Source organism: Ictidomys tridecemlineatus, chromosome 2, assembly GCF_052094955.1.
Source record: "Ictidomys tridecemlineatus isolate mIctTri1 chromosome 2, mIctTri1.hap1, whole genome shotgun sequence".
Lineage (NCBI taxonomy): Eukaryota > Metazoa > Chordata > Mammalia > Rodentia > Sciuridae > Ictidomys > Ictidomys tridecemlineatus.
Window position 1 is genome coordinate 49,309,038 of NC_135478.1, and position 19,043 is coordinate 49,328,080.

At 46.6% G+C, this 19,043-nt stretch overlaps 1 long non-coding RNA gene across 16 annotated transcripts in view; it reads left to right on the forward strand.

Moving 5' to 3' along the window:
* LOC110598797 (uncharacterized) overlaps positions 1-19,043 on the forward strand; it is an 81,089-nt gene that overhangs the window by 26,420 nt on the left and 35,626 nt on the right. For 13 of the 16 annotated variants that reach the window (XR_013434487.1, XR_013434490.1, XR_013434492.1 and 10 more), the window contains 3 exons: positions 16,516-16,952; positions 17,072-17,158; positions 17,982-18,181. This is a non-coding gene — a long non-coding RNA (uncharacterized LOC110598797). The remainder of the gene's footprint in view (positions 1-16,515; positions 16,953-17,071; positions 17,159-17,981; positions 18,182-19,043) is intronic. The other 3 variants (XR_013434485.1, XR_013434488.1, XR_013434491.1) reach the window with 3 other exon arrangements.

The following is a 19,043-nucleotide window of genomic DNA, read 5'->3' on the forward strand; positions in this document are numbered from 1 at the left end:
TAGAATTTGATATTCCTAAGAGACAGGAGAGCGGCGCCTGTCTGAGATCCCAGGCTGGGGATGGCAGATGACCTTGACACTACAGGAGGCCTCCTGCCACCCAGCCGCTGCCAACATGAGGCCTCCCAAGGGCGTCTGAAATCCCTGGCCTTTCCTCCTCAGGCTCTGGCTGTGTTCTATGGCCAAACACAATAGGAAAAGAAAATGGACTGGCTTTCATCTCTGTAAATGATGAAGTGGTCATCAATCCCTCTCCCCAGGGCAGATGTTCTGTTGCCGCAGAGAAAGGGTGACCTTTGCTTGCTCCACGGAGGTGACATATTATTTCTTTTGGCTCCCCAGAGGGCTTATGGGGGTCCTGTCACCAGGAGCCAAGAGGCTGCAGTCAGGACAGATGGCTCTGGGCAAACTGGCAGCTATGATGAAGGGCAGGCCGCGCAAAGGTTGGGCATGCCCAGCTGGATGACCATCAGAGCGCAAATCACCCCAGCAGGAAGATGTAGCGCCAGCCACCATGAAGCTTGTGACCCAGAAACCACCAGCCTGGCTCCCTGACAGCAGAGGTGGGGCACAGCCTCCAACAACGGTGAAACCTTCAGGTCCTAGTGGACCACATGCTCTCAGGGAGGAAGCCATTTTCCTTCTGGTCAGCTGGGTTCTGTCCTGGGAGAGATAGGAAGGCCAAGGAAGAATCGTGAAGGAGGCCAAGATACTGTGGCCCACCCTCCTTGAGTATCTTCCCAGGGCGTATGTATTTCAACAAGAGGCTCCCAGAAAGAGTCAGAATTGAAAGGTTCTTGATTCATCAGCGCCTTTGCTCCCTGATTCCAGAAATTACAGCCCCTCCGTGTTTCCTGTGCCTGAGCTTTGGAAGCAGGAGGATCAGGAAGACCAATGGTGTAACTCTCAGGCCAAGGCTGAAGTCCTGAGAACCTGGGGGGCGGGGCACTGGTGCAAAGTCCCCAAGTCCAAAGGCCCGGACGCTGGGAGTTCTGATGTCGGAGGGTAGGAGAGAATTGAGATGTTCCAGATCCAGAAGAGAGAGCATGTCTTTGCCCTTCCTCTGCCTCCTCCCACCCCCATCTAGACCCTCAGTGGGTTGGATGAGGCTCCCACCCAGACAAATGCAGAAATATTTTCCTGGCTATCTGTCTGTCTCCTGACACAGTCACGTTAACGTCTAAAATCAACCATCATAAATCCACCCTTGGTTGGCTGGGTGCAGTGATGCATGCCTTTACTCATAGTGGCTCTGGAGGCTGAGGCAGGTGGATCACGAGTTCAAAGCCAGCCTCAGCAACTTAGCAAGACCCTAAACAACTCAGCAAGACCCTGTCTCTAAATAAAATATAAAAGAGGGGCTGGGGATGTGGCTCAGTGGTTAAGTGTCTCTGAGTTCAATCCCCAGTACCAAGAAAAAAAGAAAAAAAAAGAAAGAAAGCTCATTTTTGGTCAATTTGACATATGCATCTCCTTAAACCATATGAATCTCCAAATAAAGACAATAAATGTAACAGATCTGCCTACCATGATGGGACTGTGCCCCCTGGACCCAAGATGCATTCATTCTTTCCCCAGAAGTAAAGTCCTCGAGTGTCTCTTCTTATGACATCTTCTAACATAAATACTAGGGTGTATAATTAATAAAACTTAAATACTGACACAAAGTCCACACATGTTATGTTACATGATAAAAGAGTCAGAGAGAAAAGAAAACAAAGATATTTGTTTAATATAAATATATGCACACAAATATCTTCATAACAAAATAGGAAATGCTCCAATAATCACAGTCCTCATTTTTGTGACTAGTCCCTTGGTCCACTATAGCTGGATTGATAACCACTTTTGTCCACGGCCCACTCTGTATTCCCTCTGCCCTCTGCAAGCACCTCAGTTGGTCATTGTCCTTCGCCTGGCTGTGTGTGTGACCCAGATCTTCGTGATAGGAAACACCCAGGCTGTTCACGGTTCTGCCTGGGCTGGGTTGTGGTAGTTTTCCATTGACCTTGATTGTAGGGTCTGGGAAGACTAGGAGAGAGATGTTCTAAGGGATCACCTGTGTTCCACACCTAGTCTTCCGTGTTCACTGTGGAGTAGTGGTCCAACTTCCCCTTGACATCTGGGTCAGGCATCCCAGCCAACACCATAATCCATTCTTGGCCAGTTGACCCAGAGGCATGAGGAGCTCAGAGTGGCCAGAGAGAAGTATGACACCGCAGTATTAAATTTAGTCAGCTTTTCCCCTGCTGAGACCAAAAAACTCCATAGAACAATTTTTAAAAAAACTTTATTTGTTTGGTACCAGGGATGGAACCCCGGGGTGCTTAACCACAGAGCCACATCCCCAGCCCTTTTTGTATTTTATTTAGAGACAGGGTCTTGCTGAGTTGCTTAGGGTCTTGCTAAGTGGCTGAGGCTGGCTTTGAACTCACGATCCTCCTGCCTCAGCCTTCCAAACCAATGGGATTCAGGTGTGCATCACCGCGTCTGATGACAAGAACAGTTCTTGAGAAGGAAAAGTTTATTTGGCACTTGTAGTTTCAGAGGTCTCCGTCCACAGATGGTCGGCTCCCTTGCTCTGTGCCAGAGGAGAGGTAGAATATCATGGTGGGAGGGTGTAGAGAGGATAGCAGCTCAGAAATGGCAATCAGGAAGCAGAGACTAAGCTCTGCTCACTGGGGACAAAATATGCACACCAAAGGCATGGCCCTCGGTGACCACCTCCAGCAGCTGCTCGCTCCCTGCCTCCAGTTACCACCCAGAAAATCCTTATTAGTGGATCAACATACCGATTGGGTGAAGGCTCTCAGAACCCCACCATTTCATCTCAGAACTTTCTTGCGTTGTCTCACACCTGAGTTTTTGGGGGACACCTCACGTCTAAACCATCACAAGTTCAGCGAGATCATTGTTGTCCCCTGGTGACAGAATGACTTCCTCTGGGACCAAGACTTCTGGGCAAGCAGAGCATAAATTCATGGGGACAAGGAACAAAAATTGTGCTAGTGGACCTGTAGGGGAAATGGGGAGAGGGGACACTTTACCATTTCTGCACCTTGATTCCTGGACCCCCTGAATCCTAGCTACTGAAGAAATGGAACCACATTCAGAGCACGCGCAGCTTTCTGGAGACCCTTGTCCCTGCCCTGCAAAATGTGATGACCAAGGTGTGTGTTGTAACTGAGCCTTCAAGGACCGGGCCACCCTTCTATCAAGCCAGCTTCAGGACGGCAGGGAGGAGGTACGCCCATGAGGCCGGGTCCCCCCACTGCACTTCTTTGGCTGCGAAGTGAATCCCTTTGTCAGAAGCAAGGCTGCGTGGGATACGGTGACGGGGTATCGGACAGGCCATTCTGTAGGTGAGCAGATGGTCATTTTGGCAGAGGCATGACTGGCGGGGAGGACACATCCACATCCAGAGTCCGTGTCTGTTCCAGTTAAGGACACAATATTGCCCCCCTCCGTGATAGAAGTGGCCCAAGCTAGTCAACCTGCTTCTAAGCAGCTGGCTGGTCATTTGGAGGGAAGGTGTCACATCGGAGGCTCAGTGTTGGTCTCCACTTACGGAGGACTGGGCACTCAGTGGTGCGTGTAGCTGAATGGTCCTTGGTGAGTGCAAGTCCCTGTTGCTCAGGCCGTGTGTGACCTTCATCCTGCCACCCTGGCCACTTTGTTCATGAGCCCAGTGGGTGATGTCAGGGGTGGCTGCTCGTCACAGAACCGGTCATTCTATCTCCTGGATGATTAGAGTCCTCTGCTGAGATTACCTTTTAGGAATCATTCACAGGAGTCACAAATATTCTCCAATTGTTTCCTCATTCAGAGAGCTCTCTCTGCCGACCTCTTTCTCCAAATGTCTTTGCCACCAATTTTCCAGTCATATTCTTTCGATGTCCCTGACCATCCAGCCAAAGCATTGACTGCAGCCCATGAAATCAGTAGGTAATTGCATGTCTGGCCATTTCTCCTTCTAAGCAAAGTGCATTGCCGGGTGCACTGCCCCAACGCTCTGCCTCCAAGGACGATTTCCCATCACCACTGTCCTTCAGAGACACCCCAGAGAGGGTCTGCTGCCATCCACTTGGGCACCCATAGCACGTTCCATCATCATCAAATGGAAGTGGCCCCGAAGCACTTATTACCATGGTCCCCACTCCTGCTAGAGTGCCTTCTCTCTCCCAGCCTGCACCTAGAACCTACACAGTGTTCCCTGGGGTCAGGAAGAGACGCACACTTGTAGGTAGCTCTGCTGGGTGAGGTGGTACATGCCCTTAATCCCAGTGACTTGGGAGGATGAGGCAGGAGGATCGCCAGTTTGAGGCCAACCTCAGCAACGAAGTGAGGCCCTAAGCAACTTAGCAAGACCCTGACTCTAAACAAAGTATAAAAAAAGAAATGGTGGGGGTGGGGTGGGGGGGCTGGATTGTGGCTCAGCGCTGACCTAGCACGTGTGAGGCCCTGGGTTCAATCCTCAGCATCACATAAAAATAAATAAATAAAATAAAGTTATTGTGTCCATCTGCAACTAAAAAAAAAAAAAAAAAAAAGAACTGGGGATGTGGCTCAGTGCTTAAGCGTCCCTGGTTTCAATCCCCAGTACTAAATGAACAAACAAAACAAAAACAAAAAAGAAAGAAAGAAAGAAAGAACGCAAAACAAAAAACGTTGCCCCTTTTTAAGTTGATGGGTAAATGGCCCAGAGTAACATGCCCACCTAAAGAATATGCTGCCTTCGAAATCCCGACAGGTTCACCAGGCATTGAGCTTCTTTCTGGATTGTAGGAGGGGCCAGATCCAACAGCAACCATCACCTTGGAAGGAATATGTCAACAGGCCCACACTACTGGATCTCTAGGAATTTCCCTGAGGTAGAAGTCCTCTGAATTTTAGTCCAATTTATTTCCCATCCTCTGACATGGGAATGTCTTACCTACCAGTCCAGAGAAGTTTCTATTTGCTCAGTATGTCCAATCAGGGAAATGCATTCTCTGGAATTGACCTGGGTGACATCTTGTAGAAGAGAAAGTTGATCAAGAGGTCTGTGAACTAGGGCTGGGGACATAGCTCAGTTGGTAGAGTGCTTGCCTCGCATGCACAAGGCCCTGGGTTCAAACCCCAGCACCAAAGGGTAAAAAAAAAAAAAGAGTTCTGCAAACTAAATTATGACATAAGGATACATCCCTGAGCAGGAAGGTATATTGCTGACTTTATCACCTTAAAAAAAAACAAAAAATCAAAACCATGACACAAAGTCACAGACACTGCTGATCCTCCATCGTCAAAATTTAAGACAACGCTTAATCTGAGTGAGGGATTGGTAAAGATGAAGATGTGAACTTTTCCAGCTTAAATTCATGGAGCCCTGAATTCTGCCTGAGGATGTTTGGGGGTCTGTGGACAGAAGGGGTTTACTCTTTTCACGTGGAAGTTGCAGTTTCCCAAGCAAAAATCAAAGGCCCCAACTGGCAGCTTCTTGCTCTGACATCCTTGGGGCGTGACTCTGCATCCACAGCAGCAGATGACTGCATTACCTTTGGGCATTGCTTCTGCATTTCAGGTAGGAAAAATAAGAAGAGGAAGAGAGGAAAGGTGAGCTTTTTCCTGCATCTGCCCATTTTTATCAGGAGGCACACACACACACACACACACACACACACACACACACACACACATTTTGGTACTGGGGATTTGAACCCTAGTAACCCAGGGGTCGAACCCAGTGCTTAACCACTGAGCCACACTTCTAACCCTTTTAAAATGTTTTGCTTAGAGGACAGGGTCCCACTGAGTTGCTTAGGGCCTTGCTAAGTTGCTGAGGCTGGCCTTGAACTCGTGATCCTCCTGCCTCAGCCTCCCAAGCTGCTGGGACGACAGGCGTGTCCCACTGAACCCAGCCATTGCCCAGCTCTTAACTCAGGGGGTATTTTCTGGGCCCCTCTCTTTGCTGTTAGGGAGATGAACTGTTTTCTGAGGACTGTGTGAGTTCATCTGGGTCTTACTTCATTTCGAACTCCCCGGAGGTCAGGGCAGAATGCATCTCATGCACCAGCTTCAGCCTCCCTGTCACCTGGTCAATCCTCTGTGACGTTATTTAAATGAATGAAATTTATAACAACTCATGATAGCAAATGGCTCATTGTGGAGGCATGGAAGACCTTGTCCCCTACCTGGCGATTTGAGTTACACCCCTTCGGGTGTCCTTTGGCTCTATCTGATAAAATGGAGTCTCCCCTGATGGGGGCTGGACTGGAAGAACCTGTTTCGACCCAATTCTTGGAATGATTCCTTGCATTTCTGGTTTGATGGCCGTATCTCTCCAGTGGGAGGGGGTGTCCTGCTTGGCTTCTCCTCGAAGAACCAACTCCCTGTGTTCTTTTTTGGGGGTTCCATGTTTTAAAGCACAGCGGTTAAGACCATGGGCCCTGGAGCTGGACAGAACTGGCTGCAGTCCACATCTCAGTAGGCATCTCAGTGACACTGATCCCATGAAGACCACTCTGCCCTTGAACGTGCCAAGCACAGCCCGTCTAGGGTGTTGTCCTCTTTCTTTCTCTCCCTGGAAACCTCTTCCCAGAGCTCCCCCCCACCCTCAGCTCTCACATTTTGTCAAGGTCACCTTAAGGGCTTCCCCTGACCAGGCCACCTCAAGCCAGGACCCTCCCTGTGAGTTTCTCTCTAGCCCGTTCCCCCTTTGACTCTCTCCAAGCACATTTCATCTGACGTTTGTCCCCATGTTTAGTAGATTCCCCACTGGACAGTCAGTGTCATGGGTGCGGGGGGACTTGACCTTCTTGTTGGCCGTGGAGTTCCCAAGCATTCAGAAAGGGCCTGACAGGAAGCAGGCATCCAGAGCCTATGGGTTGAAATGAAGAGAGGAATAAGTAGAGTTGTTGACATTCTTCAGGACTCGGGTTCCTCATCTATCAAATGACTGTAAAATAAATACCCTAGAGGGTTGTCATGCATGGACTTGATGGTGGCCTTGGTAGGAGCTCATGATACCAGATGGTGATATTTTTTTGTGGGGGGGGTACTGAAGATTGAACTCAGGGGCACTCAACCACTGAGCCACATCCCCAGCCCTATTCTGTATTTTTTTTTTTCTTATTGAGAGACAGGGTCTCACTGAATTGCTTAGCGCCTCACGCTTTTTTGCAGAGGCTGGCTTTGAACTCTCGATCCTCCTGCCTCAGCCTCCGAAACTGCTGGGATTACAGGCGTGCACACTGTGCCCAGTCCAGATGGTGATTTTAAAGATTTCCTTGCCCACCTAGTACTCTCTGGGCTCAAGGGTCTGTAAGATAACTCTAGAATCTAATTAACTGCTACAACTTTTGGCTCTGCTGGGTGGACAGGCAGAAGAGATCTCCCTGCCAATAATTCAATTGCTGAAAGAACAGTACTGCCCCTTGCCCGTTATTGTTATTTGAAAGCTGGTGCTTGGAGGTGTTTGGAAACGAATCTACTCGGAGGCATTCCTCTGGCTAGGTGTTGTCACAGCACAAACTATGATTTTGCTATAAAAACGTCTTTCCTCTTTAAGCAGAGGGTCATGAAGTCTAGCCATGTCAAAGTGCTCTCCCTGTTAATATGACTTAATTAGCGCAGAAGGTAATACCAAATAGCCCATTCACACCGAGAGATATATTTGTACCCCTCTCTCCTTGTTTTATACTGATTTATCCTGTAACAAACAGAAATGAAAATTACAAAGGAGTAATTATTTGCTCCTAAAAAGTAAAGGGAAAATTGAGACCTGGGTGTCCACAGGCTTAGCTGGGATGGAGCCCTCAGGGTGGTGGGGATGGTCGGGGAGAAGCACTTGGTGGAAATCTCATTTCCTTAAGAAAGTCTTCCCAGATTCCAAGGCTGGGTTAGGTTTTCCTTTTCTCTCCCAGAGCCCTTCTCTCAACACATGTGTCCTGTGTTATCCATGTCTGCTTATTATCTTCCTTGCCACAGTCTGGCTGGGCACAATTCAGGAGCCACTTGTCAAAAGAAACGAACTTTATTTTCAGAACCACACACACCAAACAAAACAGCTCCTCAGGAAAAACCCTCAGAGCCCAACTGCCACCACCGGCTTCCCACAAGCCTCTCTCACAACCACAAGCCTCTCCACCTCCCACAATCCTCCTGCTCTTGAGGCCGATTGGCTGGGTCACATGGGCGGAGCAAAAAAAGTCCTCCAATGAGCAGCTCCGTGGTCTGAAAGGGCAGGGAAACAGCCCAATGAGCATCACTGCAGAGGAGCCAATCAGCTAGATGTTGCTGGGGCCGCTGTGAGCCAATCATCAGCTGGCAATCTGAAAGTTTGCTGGGGCCCCTTGGGCTGTGGCTCTCAACACTTCCTCCTTAAGAAGATGTGATCTCCAAGATGGCGCCGGTGGGGTTATTCCAGTCACTATGGTATTCCCACACCCAATGACTGGTGAGAATGAGGTGCTTCATAAATTTGGTTCTAACAGACATTTATTAAACCCCTTCTTGGGACTGGGGATGTGCATGTATAGGTTGCGGGGTTGTTGACCATGGTCATCGAAATCAGTAATGGAACTGACAGATTTCATAGTCAAGATGAGAAAATAGACATGAAATATTTTTAAAAAATTGTAACCATGGTAACTATGATAAGGCACCGAGTGCTGTGAATATCTTTTTTTTGGGAATTTGACCTAATCAGGAAGGTCAGGAAAGTTTTCCACATAGAAGTGATGTTTAAGCTGAGATCTGAAGGATGCGATCGCATTAACAAGCTGAAGGTGGGAGGGAGCAAGCAGGGGCACAGGTCCTGGGGCAGAAGAATCCAGGGATAAGTAAGACAAATCTCAAGCTCCGTGTGGCTGGAGAGGAGTCATGCAGTTCAGAGGAGTCTGGAGGGAGGGGAAGGACCGTATCACATAAGGCTCGCATGGCCATGATCCTGGCATCTCATCTGTTGGCTGAATGAGGGCATTTTCCCAAAGATGTCTCCCTGATAACTCTGTTCCTTGCTTGGCACTTTCCTTTCAGAGAACCAGGGCAGGAATCCAAAATAGAGACCACAAAGCTCTGGTCATGTTGTGCCTGATTTTATTTCCCTAAAATCGAGGTGACCATGGTTCCCATCCCTTATGCCCCTTCTGCAATGTGACCTGGCCACACACAGTCCCCTAATTGGAACTGTACCCAATAGAATGCAGTGGAAGAGGAGTGGTGGGACTTCTGAGCCTCGTTCAGGAAGGTCAGGCAGCATTCCCCTGGTCCTCTTGGAACATTTTCTTTCTGGGTGTTTCCTCTGGGGACCCAGCTGTCATGTTGGTAGAAGCCCAAGTCATGTGCGGAGGCCACAGGTGTATCCTCCAGTCTCTAGTCTCAGCTAAAGCCTCGCCTTCCAGTCTCCCCAGCCTGGGTGCCAGACAATGCTAGAGGAAGTCTCTGGATAATTCCAGTGACCAATGTTCTGTCACACCCACACATTTGAGTCGTTCCAGTTGAGGTCCTGTTTTCGTCAGCTATGTCACTGCTGTGACTAAAAGACCCGACCAGCACAACTGTAGAGGAGGAAAAGTTTATTTGGGGGCTCAGGGTTTCAGAGGTCTCAGTTCATAGACAGCAGGCTCCATTCCTCTGGGCCCAAGGGGAGGCAGGACATCATGGAGGAAGAGTGTGGTGGAGGGAAGCAGCTCACATGGTGATCAGGAAGCAGAGAGAGACTCCACTCTCCAGAGACAAATAGAGACCCCAAAGCCACGCCCCCAGTGCCCCCTCCTCCAGCCACACCCACCTCCTCCAGCCACCACCCAGTTAATCCCATCAGGGGTCCATTCACTGTTGGATTAAGGCTCTCACAGCCCAATTATTTCTCCTCTGAATGTTCTAGCACCATCTGATGCGTGAGCTTTTGGGGGACACCTCAGATCCAAACCGTCGCAGGCCCCATCTGTCATGAAGCTGAGTTGGGCCCCCCTCTGCCTCCTTGTGTTCTTCCACCACTTGACTTTGAGGTGTTGGATGTGCAGCCCAGGGAACCAGAACACGTGCTAAAGGAGTCATAAGAGACAGATCTGCCGAGGATGGCAGGTGGCAGCCCCATCAGGGACCGTCAGCCAGACTCTTAGGATCCCATGAGAACTATGAGGTTCTGCTTAAAGGACTCACGTTCTTCTCTCTGTGGGGTGGAAGACCTGAGAGGCACCATCTTCACCTTGAAAACCCACGTCTCCCCTTGGAGGCGGGGTAAGGCAGACAGGCCACCTTCTCATCCGAGTCCTTGTCTACCTTTTCCAGGTGTGAATGTCGCACCCGGCTGCCATGTTCTGCCCGAGTCCTTATTTAATTGTTATTTTGGGATCAGTTGTTTTTGAAACATTCCCCCAGCTGATACACACTGTTGATGTTTTGCCAAGACAGATAAACAGTCTCAGCTTGCAGCGCGATTGAATTTGGTGTTAGCAAAAAATATAGCAGCTGTGCCCCAGCAGAGCAGCCTGCTCTGGAAATACCTGGGGGGTCTGATTCAAATTCCACCTTTCAAATCTTCCCCTTGTCAGTTTGGGTACTGTGCAGCTGACCCATCGGTGACCATGTCATCCAGGTTTCTAGAATCTTATGCAATTGAAATCCCTGAAAAAAAACATACTGGTGAGCAACCCATCTGGATCCCCTCCCAACAGCATGGATTATTCTTTTTAACCAGAATATGGAAACAAAACTAGGTGCTAAGCAAGAGTTCATTCTGAGTTCTTTAAAAAAAACACATTATGAATTAAGTTGAAAATCGAAATTACTCAGCACAATAATAAATGCTTACCAAGTGTTGTTATATTGCACATCAGGTGGTAAAACTGTAACTGTGAAGAAATTGCTTATACTAAGATTCCCCCCCCCCGCCCCCCATGCTGGAGCAGCAGATGGGCTAATAAATATGCAGCACTTGTTAATGACATTTGCAATTTCTGGGAGGTAAAGTTTCCCCTTCCTTCACACAAACAAAACGCACGATCATCCAGTATGATACTTTTTAACGGAAAAAAAAAAAAAACCTCAAGCTATATAACGTAAATAGGATTCCACGTTCAGAAATTTACTAGCTTAACAGCGGTTATTATGTGAAAGATCACATAAGTTGCTGCTTCTGTTTTCTCTTTGAGGAACATTTTCTTTCTTAGAAACTCCTCTGATTTTGAAAACCGGGAGCACCCTTGCACCTTTATTGGAAAAGAAGTGGGCCTTCATAATGAACACTTTATTCTGTGGCCCTATTTGCATCTAGCTGAGTGTGAGGCACTGTGGGCATGGCTTGGAGCAGGTAGGTCCTGGGGACAAGCGTGTCCCTGTGCCTCGATGGCTTGGTGACCTCTGCTGGATCTCATTCTCTCTCTGGTCCTCAGTTTCTGTGTTTTTTTTTTTTTTTTTTTTTTGGTACTGGGGATTGAACTCAGGGGCACTCAACCACTGAGCCCCATCCCCAGCCCTATTTTGTATTTTATTTAGAGACAAGGTCTCACTGAGTTGCTTAACACCTGGTTTTTCTGAGGCTGGCTTTGAACTCGAGATCCTCCTGCCTCAGCCTCTTGAGCCGCTGGGATTACAAACATGTGCCACCACACCTGGCTCGGTTTCTGCATTTGACAGGTAGAGTATAAGTGTTACTTTCTCCTTGGGCTAATGTGTGAGAATTAAGTCATCCAAATTATGCTTGGTGCTTCAAGGTACTCCATAACTACTTGCTTTCATTATGATTTAAGGTGTCTCAGTAGGATAGGGTTTAACAAAAGTGTATTCTTTCTTTCTTTTCTTTCTTTCTTTCTTTCTTTCTTTCTTTCTTTCTTTCTTTCTTTCTTTCTTTCTTTCTTTCTTTTTCTTTCTTTGGGTGCTTGGGAGGAAGGAGAACTGTAATTAAACATATGCTGGCAACTTCTAACAGAAGATACAGGCTCCACAGATACATATTTTGTTGTTCTTGTTAGATTAACAAGGATACAGGGCAAATTATTTGCTGGGCTCCGGAAGTTACATAGATAGAGACCCTTCAGTCTGGTGCACTGAGGTGTATGTAGTCCCTTTGGAAGGAGGGAGCTCTAGCTTGAGAGAGGCCTGGGGAGATTCTCTAATTGATTTGCTGGGGTCAAGCAGGTTCTTCCTCTCCCCTGCCAGGGCCTGCTCAGGACTTGGAGGTCCCTATTACTACATCGGTTGATCCCACTCTTAGAAGTTCAGGACATGTAGAACCTCAGGATGATGCCCAGTGGCCCCGATTTCAGGGTCAGATGTAAGTTCTGTCTCTCCCCCGACCCCTGCTTTTTTTTTTTTTTTTTCGTACTGGGCAATCAAACACTGAGCTACATCCCCAGCCTTTTATTTATTTATTTATTTTTGAGACAGGGTCTCACTGAGTTGCTGAGGGCCTCACTAAGTTGCTGAGGCTGGCTTTGAACTTGCCATCCTCCTGCCCCAGCCTCCTGAGCTGCTGGATTACAGGTGTGTGCCGCTGGGCCCGGCTATGTAGCTTCTCTTAATCCAGAGACTTATGAACTAAAAAAGACAAGGTTCCATACAACATCTGGAATATAGTGGTGGATCAAAGACAGTAACTGCAGTGACCACGTAGCAGCCACATCCTGGGGAAATTCGGAATCCTTGCGGCCCTTGAGGGGCCCTGACCCTGGATATGGAAAATGTTCCTTGATTAGGTCTGGATTCCACTGTCCCCCAGTCCATCTGGCCCCATTCTCTGGGGTGAGGTTTTCCTTCACTTTTAATTTTATGTATTTTACCACACTGAAGAGAGGGCAGGAGTCGGGTCCTCCTTGGGGCCATGAAGACCTGGCTCAGGCTGCTTCTTGCCTGAAGAAGATTGGAGACCCAAGGAGGCTTTAAAATCTTGACTAGGCATAAACATTCTCTGTGTAGATTCTTGGATTCTCTGTCTGGAACAGCTCTCTCAAAAGCTTGACTGGCTTCTTCTTTATACCAGGGATTGAATCAAGTGGCACTTAACCACTGAGCCACATCCCCAGCCCCTTTTTTATATTTTACTTACAGACCAGGTCTTGATGAGTTGCTTAGGGCCTTGCTAAGTAGCTGAGGCTGGCTTTGAACCTGTGATCCTCCTGCCTCAGCCTCCTGAGCTACTGGGATGACAGGCGGGGGCCATGCGCCCTCCTTGATTGACTTCTAATACCTCTTGGGCAGCATCAGCTGCAGGTGCCCATAGTTACACTCAGTTCTTCTCAGGACGTGCCTCACCCTCTCTTGACTGGAAATCTGCTGGGGTCAGCAGAAGTCAGGTTCTTAACTCCTTTCCCCAGGACCATTTTGTTCTCCTCATTGCATGCCCTGGGCTGATGTATAGCCGGTGCCTTGACCACTGCAGTGGCCACAGGGAAGGAAAAGATCAAGTAGCAAAATCTTCCGGCTCTTAAGACTCCCACCTGGAAGTGGTGCCTGTGGCGTCCACTCACATTTCAGTGGTTAAAGCATGCAGTGTGGCCATACTTCATTTTAAGTGGGCAGCACCTTGGACAGCAGAAAGCAGTCCGAATCTAGAGAGCACTAGAATATTCTTTTTTTTTTTACCCAAATGTATCAATTTATTACAAAAAAGACACCCTTAATGAGTTTTCAGATTGCCTATACACTGTAGTAAGGAGAAGTAGACCACACCAAGTAAGATGAGAATCAGTTCCACCCCCTTTATTTACTGATGGCTGCAGCTCTTAAAAATGACAATTGAATCTCTCCTTTGACTCAACGATGCACGCCATCCCCCGAAATTAGTCACGTGAAATGAGTAGGTCAGCTGTCACCAAATTATCTTCAAAATAAACAAATGCCTTCTTAAATAGTCTGCTTTGGTCTAGTTCAAATAATACCATTATGAACTCACTATAGCGTCATTTTTAAAAACACTAAAAATTTCTAAGTTGCTTATATTTATTTTGACAAGTTAGTTTTGTAATCATTTCTAAAAATCATTCCTACCAATATGATAAGAAGTAAAAATAGTTAAAGAGCTTTGTAGGAAAACAATAAATAATTTCTACCACAGTTACCCAGAAAACTTCTTATTCTTTTTTTAAAAAAAATTATTTCTTATTGATTTTTTTAACAAAATAAATGACAGAGGAATGCATTACAATTCATATTACACATACATAGCACAATTTTTCATTTCTCTGGTTGTATATAAAGTATATTGACACCAATTCGAGTCTTCATACATGTACTTTGGATAATGATGTCCATCACATTCCACCATCCTTGCTAATCCACTGCCCCTTCCCTTTCCCTCCCACCCCTCTGCCCTAAATAGAATTCATCTAATCCTCCCATGCTCCCCCTCCCTACCCCACTATGAGGAAGCCTCCTTATATCAGAGAAAACATTCAGCATTTGTTTTTTTGGGATTGGCTAACTTCACTTAGCATTGTCTTCTCTAATACCATCCATTTACCTGAAAATGCCATGATTTTATTCTCTTTTATTGATGAGTAAAATTCCATTGTGTATAGATGCCACTTTTTTTTTTTTTATCCATCCGCTGAAGGGCATCTAGGTTGGCTCCACAGTTTAGCTATTGTGAATTGTGCTGCTGTAAACATTGATGTGGCTGTGTCCCTGTAGTATGCTGTTTTTAAGTCCTTTGGGTATAGACCAAGGAGTGGAATACCTGGGTCAAATGGTGGTTCCAGTCCCAGATTTCCAAGGAGTCTCCATACAGCTTTCCATATTGGCTGCACCAATTTGCAGTCCCACCAGCAACGTATGAGTGTGCCTTTTTCCTCGAATCCTCACCAACACTTATTGTTGTTTTCTTCATCTTCATAATAGCTGCCTTTCTGACTAGAGTGAGATGAAATCTTAGAGTAGAATATTCTTGAACAGCACTAGTGACTATAACAAGCAGCTGCATTTTTTTTTTTTTTTTTTGGTACCGGGGATTGAACCCAGGGGCGCTTAACCACGGAACCACATCTCCGTCTAGGATGCTTAGGGCCTCACTAAGTTGCTGAGGCTGGCTTTGAACTTGTGATCCTCCTGCCTCAGCGGCTGCATTTGGATGAGCATGTAGTTGCAAAACCATTTCTGCAAAATGTGAGATCGATCTGTAAAAGCTACTATGATTGTGGTGATAAGTAAACTCCAAAGCTGCATGTTTATAAAGCAGTGGAGACAGTGCCAGGAGCCAGCCTTGAAGGTTTGACATAGAACACTCTGGGCTGTTCCACTGGGGAGGTGGTCGAAGAAAAACTTGAATCTTTGTGATAAACTGCTGGCTAGAGGGAAGGGTTCTTGAAAATTTTTGTTCCCTGGGTTTCATGACAAAGACTAAGGAATTTTGGTTTCTTTATGTAATTCAGACCCTTTCTTGGTGGATCAAAAAGACTTGTTCATGGGATATGGGAGAAGATGCCCTCTCTGAAAAAATGATAATAATAATATTTGTTATTAGCTTGATGATAGGGACTACTTGGTTCTGGAGATCGAACCCAGGGCCTCATGCAAGACAGGCAATCACTCTACTGCCGAGTCATATCTCCAGGCCCCTCTCAGATATTATTTAGTTACTGAGGAAACTGGACATGATGTTGGGAAGAAATGCAAGAAAAGTACATCCGATGTCAGTTTTGGTTTTTGCTGAGTAAACACAAAACTAAACCAGTAATTTAAAAAAATGAATGAAAGAATGAATGGAGTGGGGAAAAAGGCGCACTCACACACTGCTGGTGGGACTGCAAATTGGTGCAGCCACTATGTAAAGCAGTGTGGCGATTCCTCAGAAAACTAGGAATGGAATCACCCATTTGACTAAATCATCCCACTCCTTGGCATATACCCAAAGGACTTAAAATGAGCATAATGTAGTGATGGAGCCACATCAATGTTTATAGCAGCTTAATGCACAATCGCTAATCTACGAAATCAACCTAGGTGCCCTTCAGCAGAAGAAAATGTGGTACATATACACCATGGAGTATTACTCAGCCATAAATAAGAATGAAATCATGGCATTGGCCAGTAAATGGGTAGACCTGGAGACCATCATGCCAAGTGAAATAAGCCAATCTCCCCAAATCAAAGGCCAAATGTCCTCTCTGATATGCGGATGTTAGGACAAAATAATCAGAGGGGAGGGAAGAATAGAAGTTCATTGGATTAGACAAAGTGGAATGAAGGGAACAGAGGGGGTTGGGAATAGGAAAGATAGTGGAATTGAATCGGATGTAACTTTCCTATACTCATATGTGAATATACGACCAGTGAAACTCCACATCATGGACAACCACAAGAATGGGAAGTTAGACTCCATGTATCTATTATTTCAAAACACACTCTACTGTCATGTATATGTCAAAAGAATAAATAAAAATTAAAAAAAAAAGACGGAAAGGATGACAGTTCCATTAGTTCTCTCGGCTCTTGGTGGTAGAGGGAATCACATGCCAGAGCTTTGGTGTTTTATACATTGTGTTGGGAAGAACTGACATTTTTACAAAACTGACTATTCTCATCTAGAAATCCTTTCAGTTATTTAGGTCTATATTGAAGCCAGTCTCCAAGGAGGAGCTGGACCACAAGCCATTGTGTCCTGAAATCGACACTCCTGTGTAGTGTGCCTGCTATGGTTTGGATACGAGGTGTCCCCGAAAGCTCACATGTGAGACGGTGCAGGAAGGTCCAGAGGAGACATGACTGGGTGGTGAGAGCCTTAACCCAACCAGTGAATGAACCCCTGATGGGATTAACTGGGTGGTGGCTGGAGGAGGTGGGTGTGGCTGGAGGAGGGGGCATTGGGGGCGTGGCTTTGGGGTCTCTATTTGTCTCTGGAGAGTGGAGTCTCTCTCTGCTTCCTGATCACCATGTGAGCTGCTTCCCTCCACCACACTCTTCCTCCATGATGTCCTGCCTCCCCTCGAGCCCTGAGGAATGGAGCCTGCTGTCTGTGGACTGAGACCTCTGAAACTGTGAGCCCCCAAATAAAACTTTTCCTCCCCTAAAATTGTTCTGGTTGGGTCTTTTAGTCACAGCAATGAAAAAGCTGACTAAACAGTGCCCATCCTGACCGGTTGGTGTGACTTAACAGGGTATGGATAGTGGTGTGTGGCTTCTGAGGCTTGGTCATAAAAGGCGATTTGGCCTCCACCTTGGCTTCTAGGATGACTTCTCTGAGGTAAGCCAACCACCATGTTTGGAGGTCATTCAGATAGTCATATAAAACAGTTCATCTCCCACCTCAAGCAAAACCTTCAGATGACTGCAGCCTGGGTCAACCCTCACTGCAACCTTATCAAGAATTCCAAGGCCAGAAACACTCAGTTAAATTGCTCCTGGATTTCTGACCTATTACTTCTTGTTTGAGGCCACTAAGATTTAGGGTAATTTGTTATGCAGCCATAGGTACCTAATATAGTTTCTAATTAACATCAATTAATATTTAGCACTTTTCTATGTAGAGAACATTTTCATTAGACTAAAAAAGTAGATTTATTTCTAGGTTATTTGATATTTTTTAATGCTTGTCTAAATGGTAGCACAGACAGCTCCTGAATCACAGTGGTACAACTTATGATTTTTAGACTTGATGATGGTAGGAAAGCATACTTATACAACCAAACAGGTTATTCTAAATAAAGCTTGTGTGAAATGATTTTGCCTATCTCTAGGCTAAGTCAAGTGTTCTGAGCATAGTTAAGATAGGCCAGGCCAGCTAGGTGCTCAGGAGGCCGAGGCAGGAGGATCGTGAGTTCAAAGCCAGCCTTAGCAAAAGCAAGATGCTAAGTAGCTCAGGGAGACCCTGTCTCAAAATAAAATACAAAAAGGGCTGGGCAGGTGGCTCAGGGGTCAAGTGCCCCTGGGTTCAATCCCCAGCACCCACAAAGAAAAAGCCTGCTCATAACCCATTCTGTAGGCGGAGGAGTTAGAGACCCTTTCGGGAGAGAAGATGACCCTGAGTTTAGAAAAATAAAAGTTTCATCACTTTCCTTCCTTGGCAGTGGCTGCATCCCTAGTCAGCTGCCATCTTCATGGGGAGACAGTAGGAGCTGGTAACAGACTCCAGAGGCCGTGGGTCGACTCCTAGGATCACAGAAACCGGCGTGGTTCTTCTCATTAGTGGGGAAAACGGGAAGCCGAGCCCTGCAACGTGGGATTCTTGGTATTTTTTACTCCTCTGAACGTGTGAGCTTAACTCAAGGTAAGAAATGCTTGGGGTCCTGTTAAAGTGACACGCTAGCTGGGGTGTCAGGAAGGGGAGGGTGCCGTTCCAGAGCCAGTTGGAGGCTGATTCTAAATGATCCTTTAGTGCCAACAGAAAGGTGGCCACAGAGGCTGCCAGGTTACTATGGAAACAGCAGGGAAGGGAAGAGACCTCAGCTGTCATGGGGAGAAGCCATGGGGTTGTGAGATGGTACCTGCCTGCCGTGTCTACTGCTTTCCTCTTATTAGATCTGTAGATGATGGGGAGAATGCTCCTCAGTATCAACAACCTGAAAAGTATTTAGATACACGTGAACCTAAATTCCTTGTGCTCTCTCTTTCTTTTTTGGTACCATAGATTGAATGCAGGGGCCTTAACCCCTGAGCCCCATCCCCAGCCCTATTTAGTATTTTATTCAGACACAAGGTCTCACTCAGTTGCTTAGGGCCTCACTCAGTTGCTGAGGCTGGTTGAACTTGTGATACTCCTGCCTCAGCCTCCCGAGCTGCTGAGATGACAGGTGTGCACCACCACACCCAGCGACTTTTTTTTTTTAATGTACATACTTTATGTGTGAGTTGCAACTAATAAACTGAAAAAAATATTTTTCAACATGCAACTGTAGGGTAACAACAAGCAGGAGGGAAGGTGTCTGATGGTCATCTCCTATTATTAAGCATATGGATTTTGGCCATCACAAGAATAACTGCTGGTTAATAGTGTGGCTGATAGTTTAAGTCATGAAATTTGGTGTCTCTCCTGCCTGAATTTACTTGCACCACCGCTCAGAAAGTTCCTGAACCTGTTTGTGGCTTCTAATTCAAACAGAGCTGTTAGAGTTGTTATGAAGATTACATGA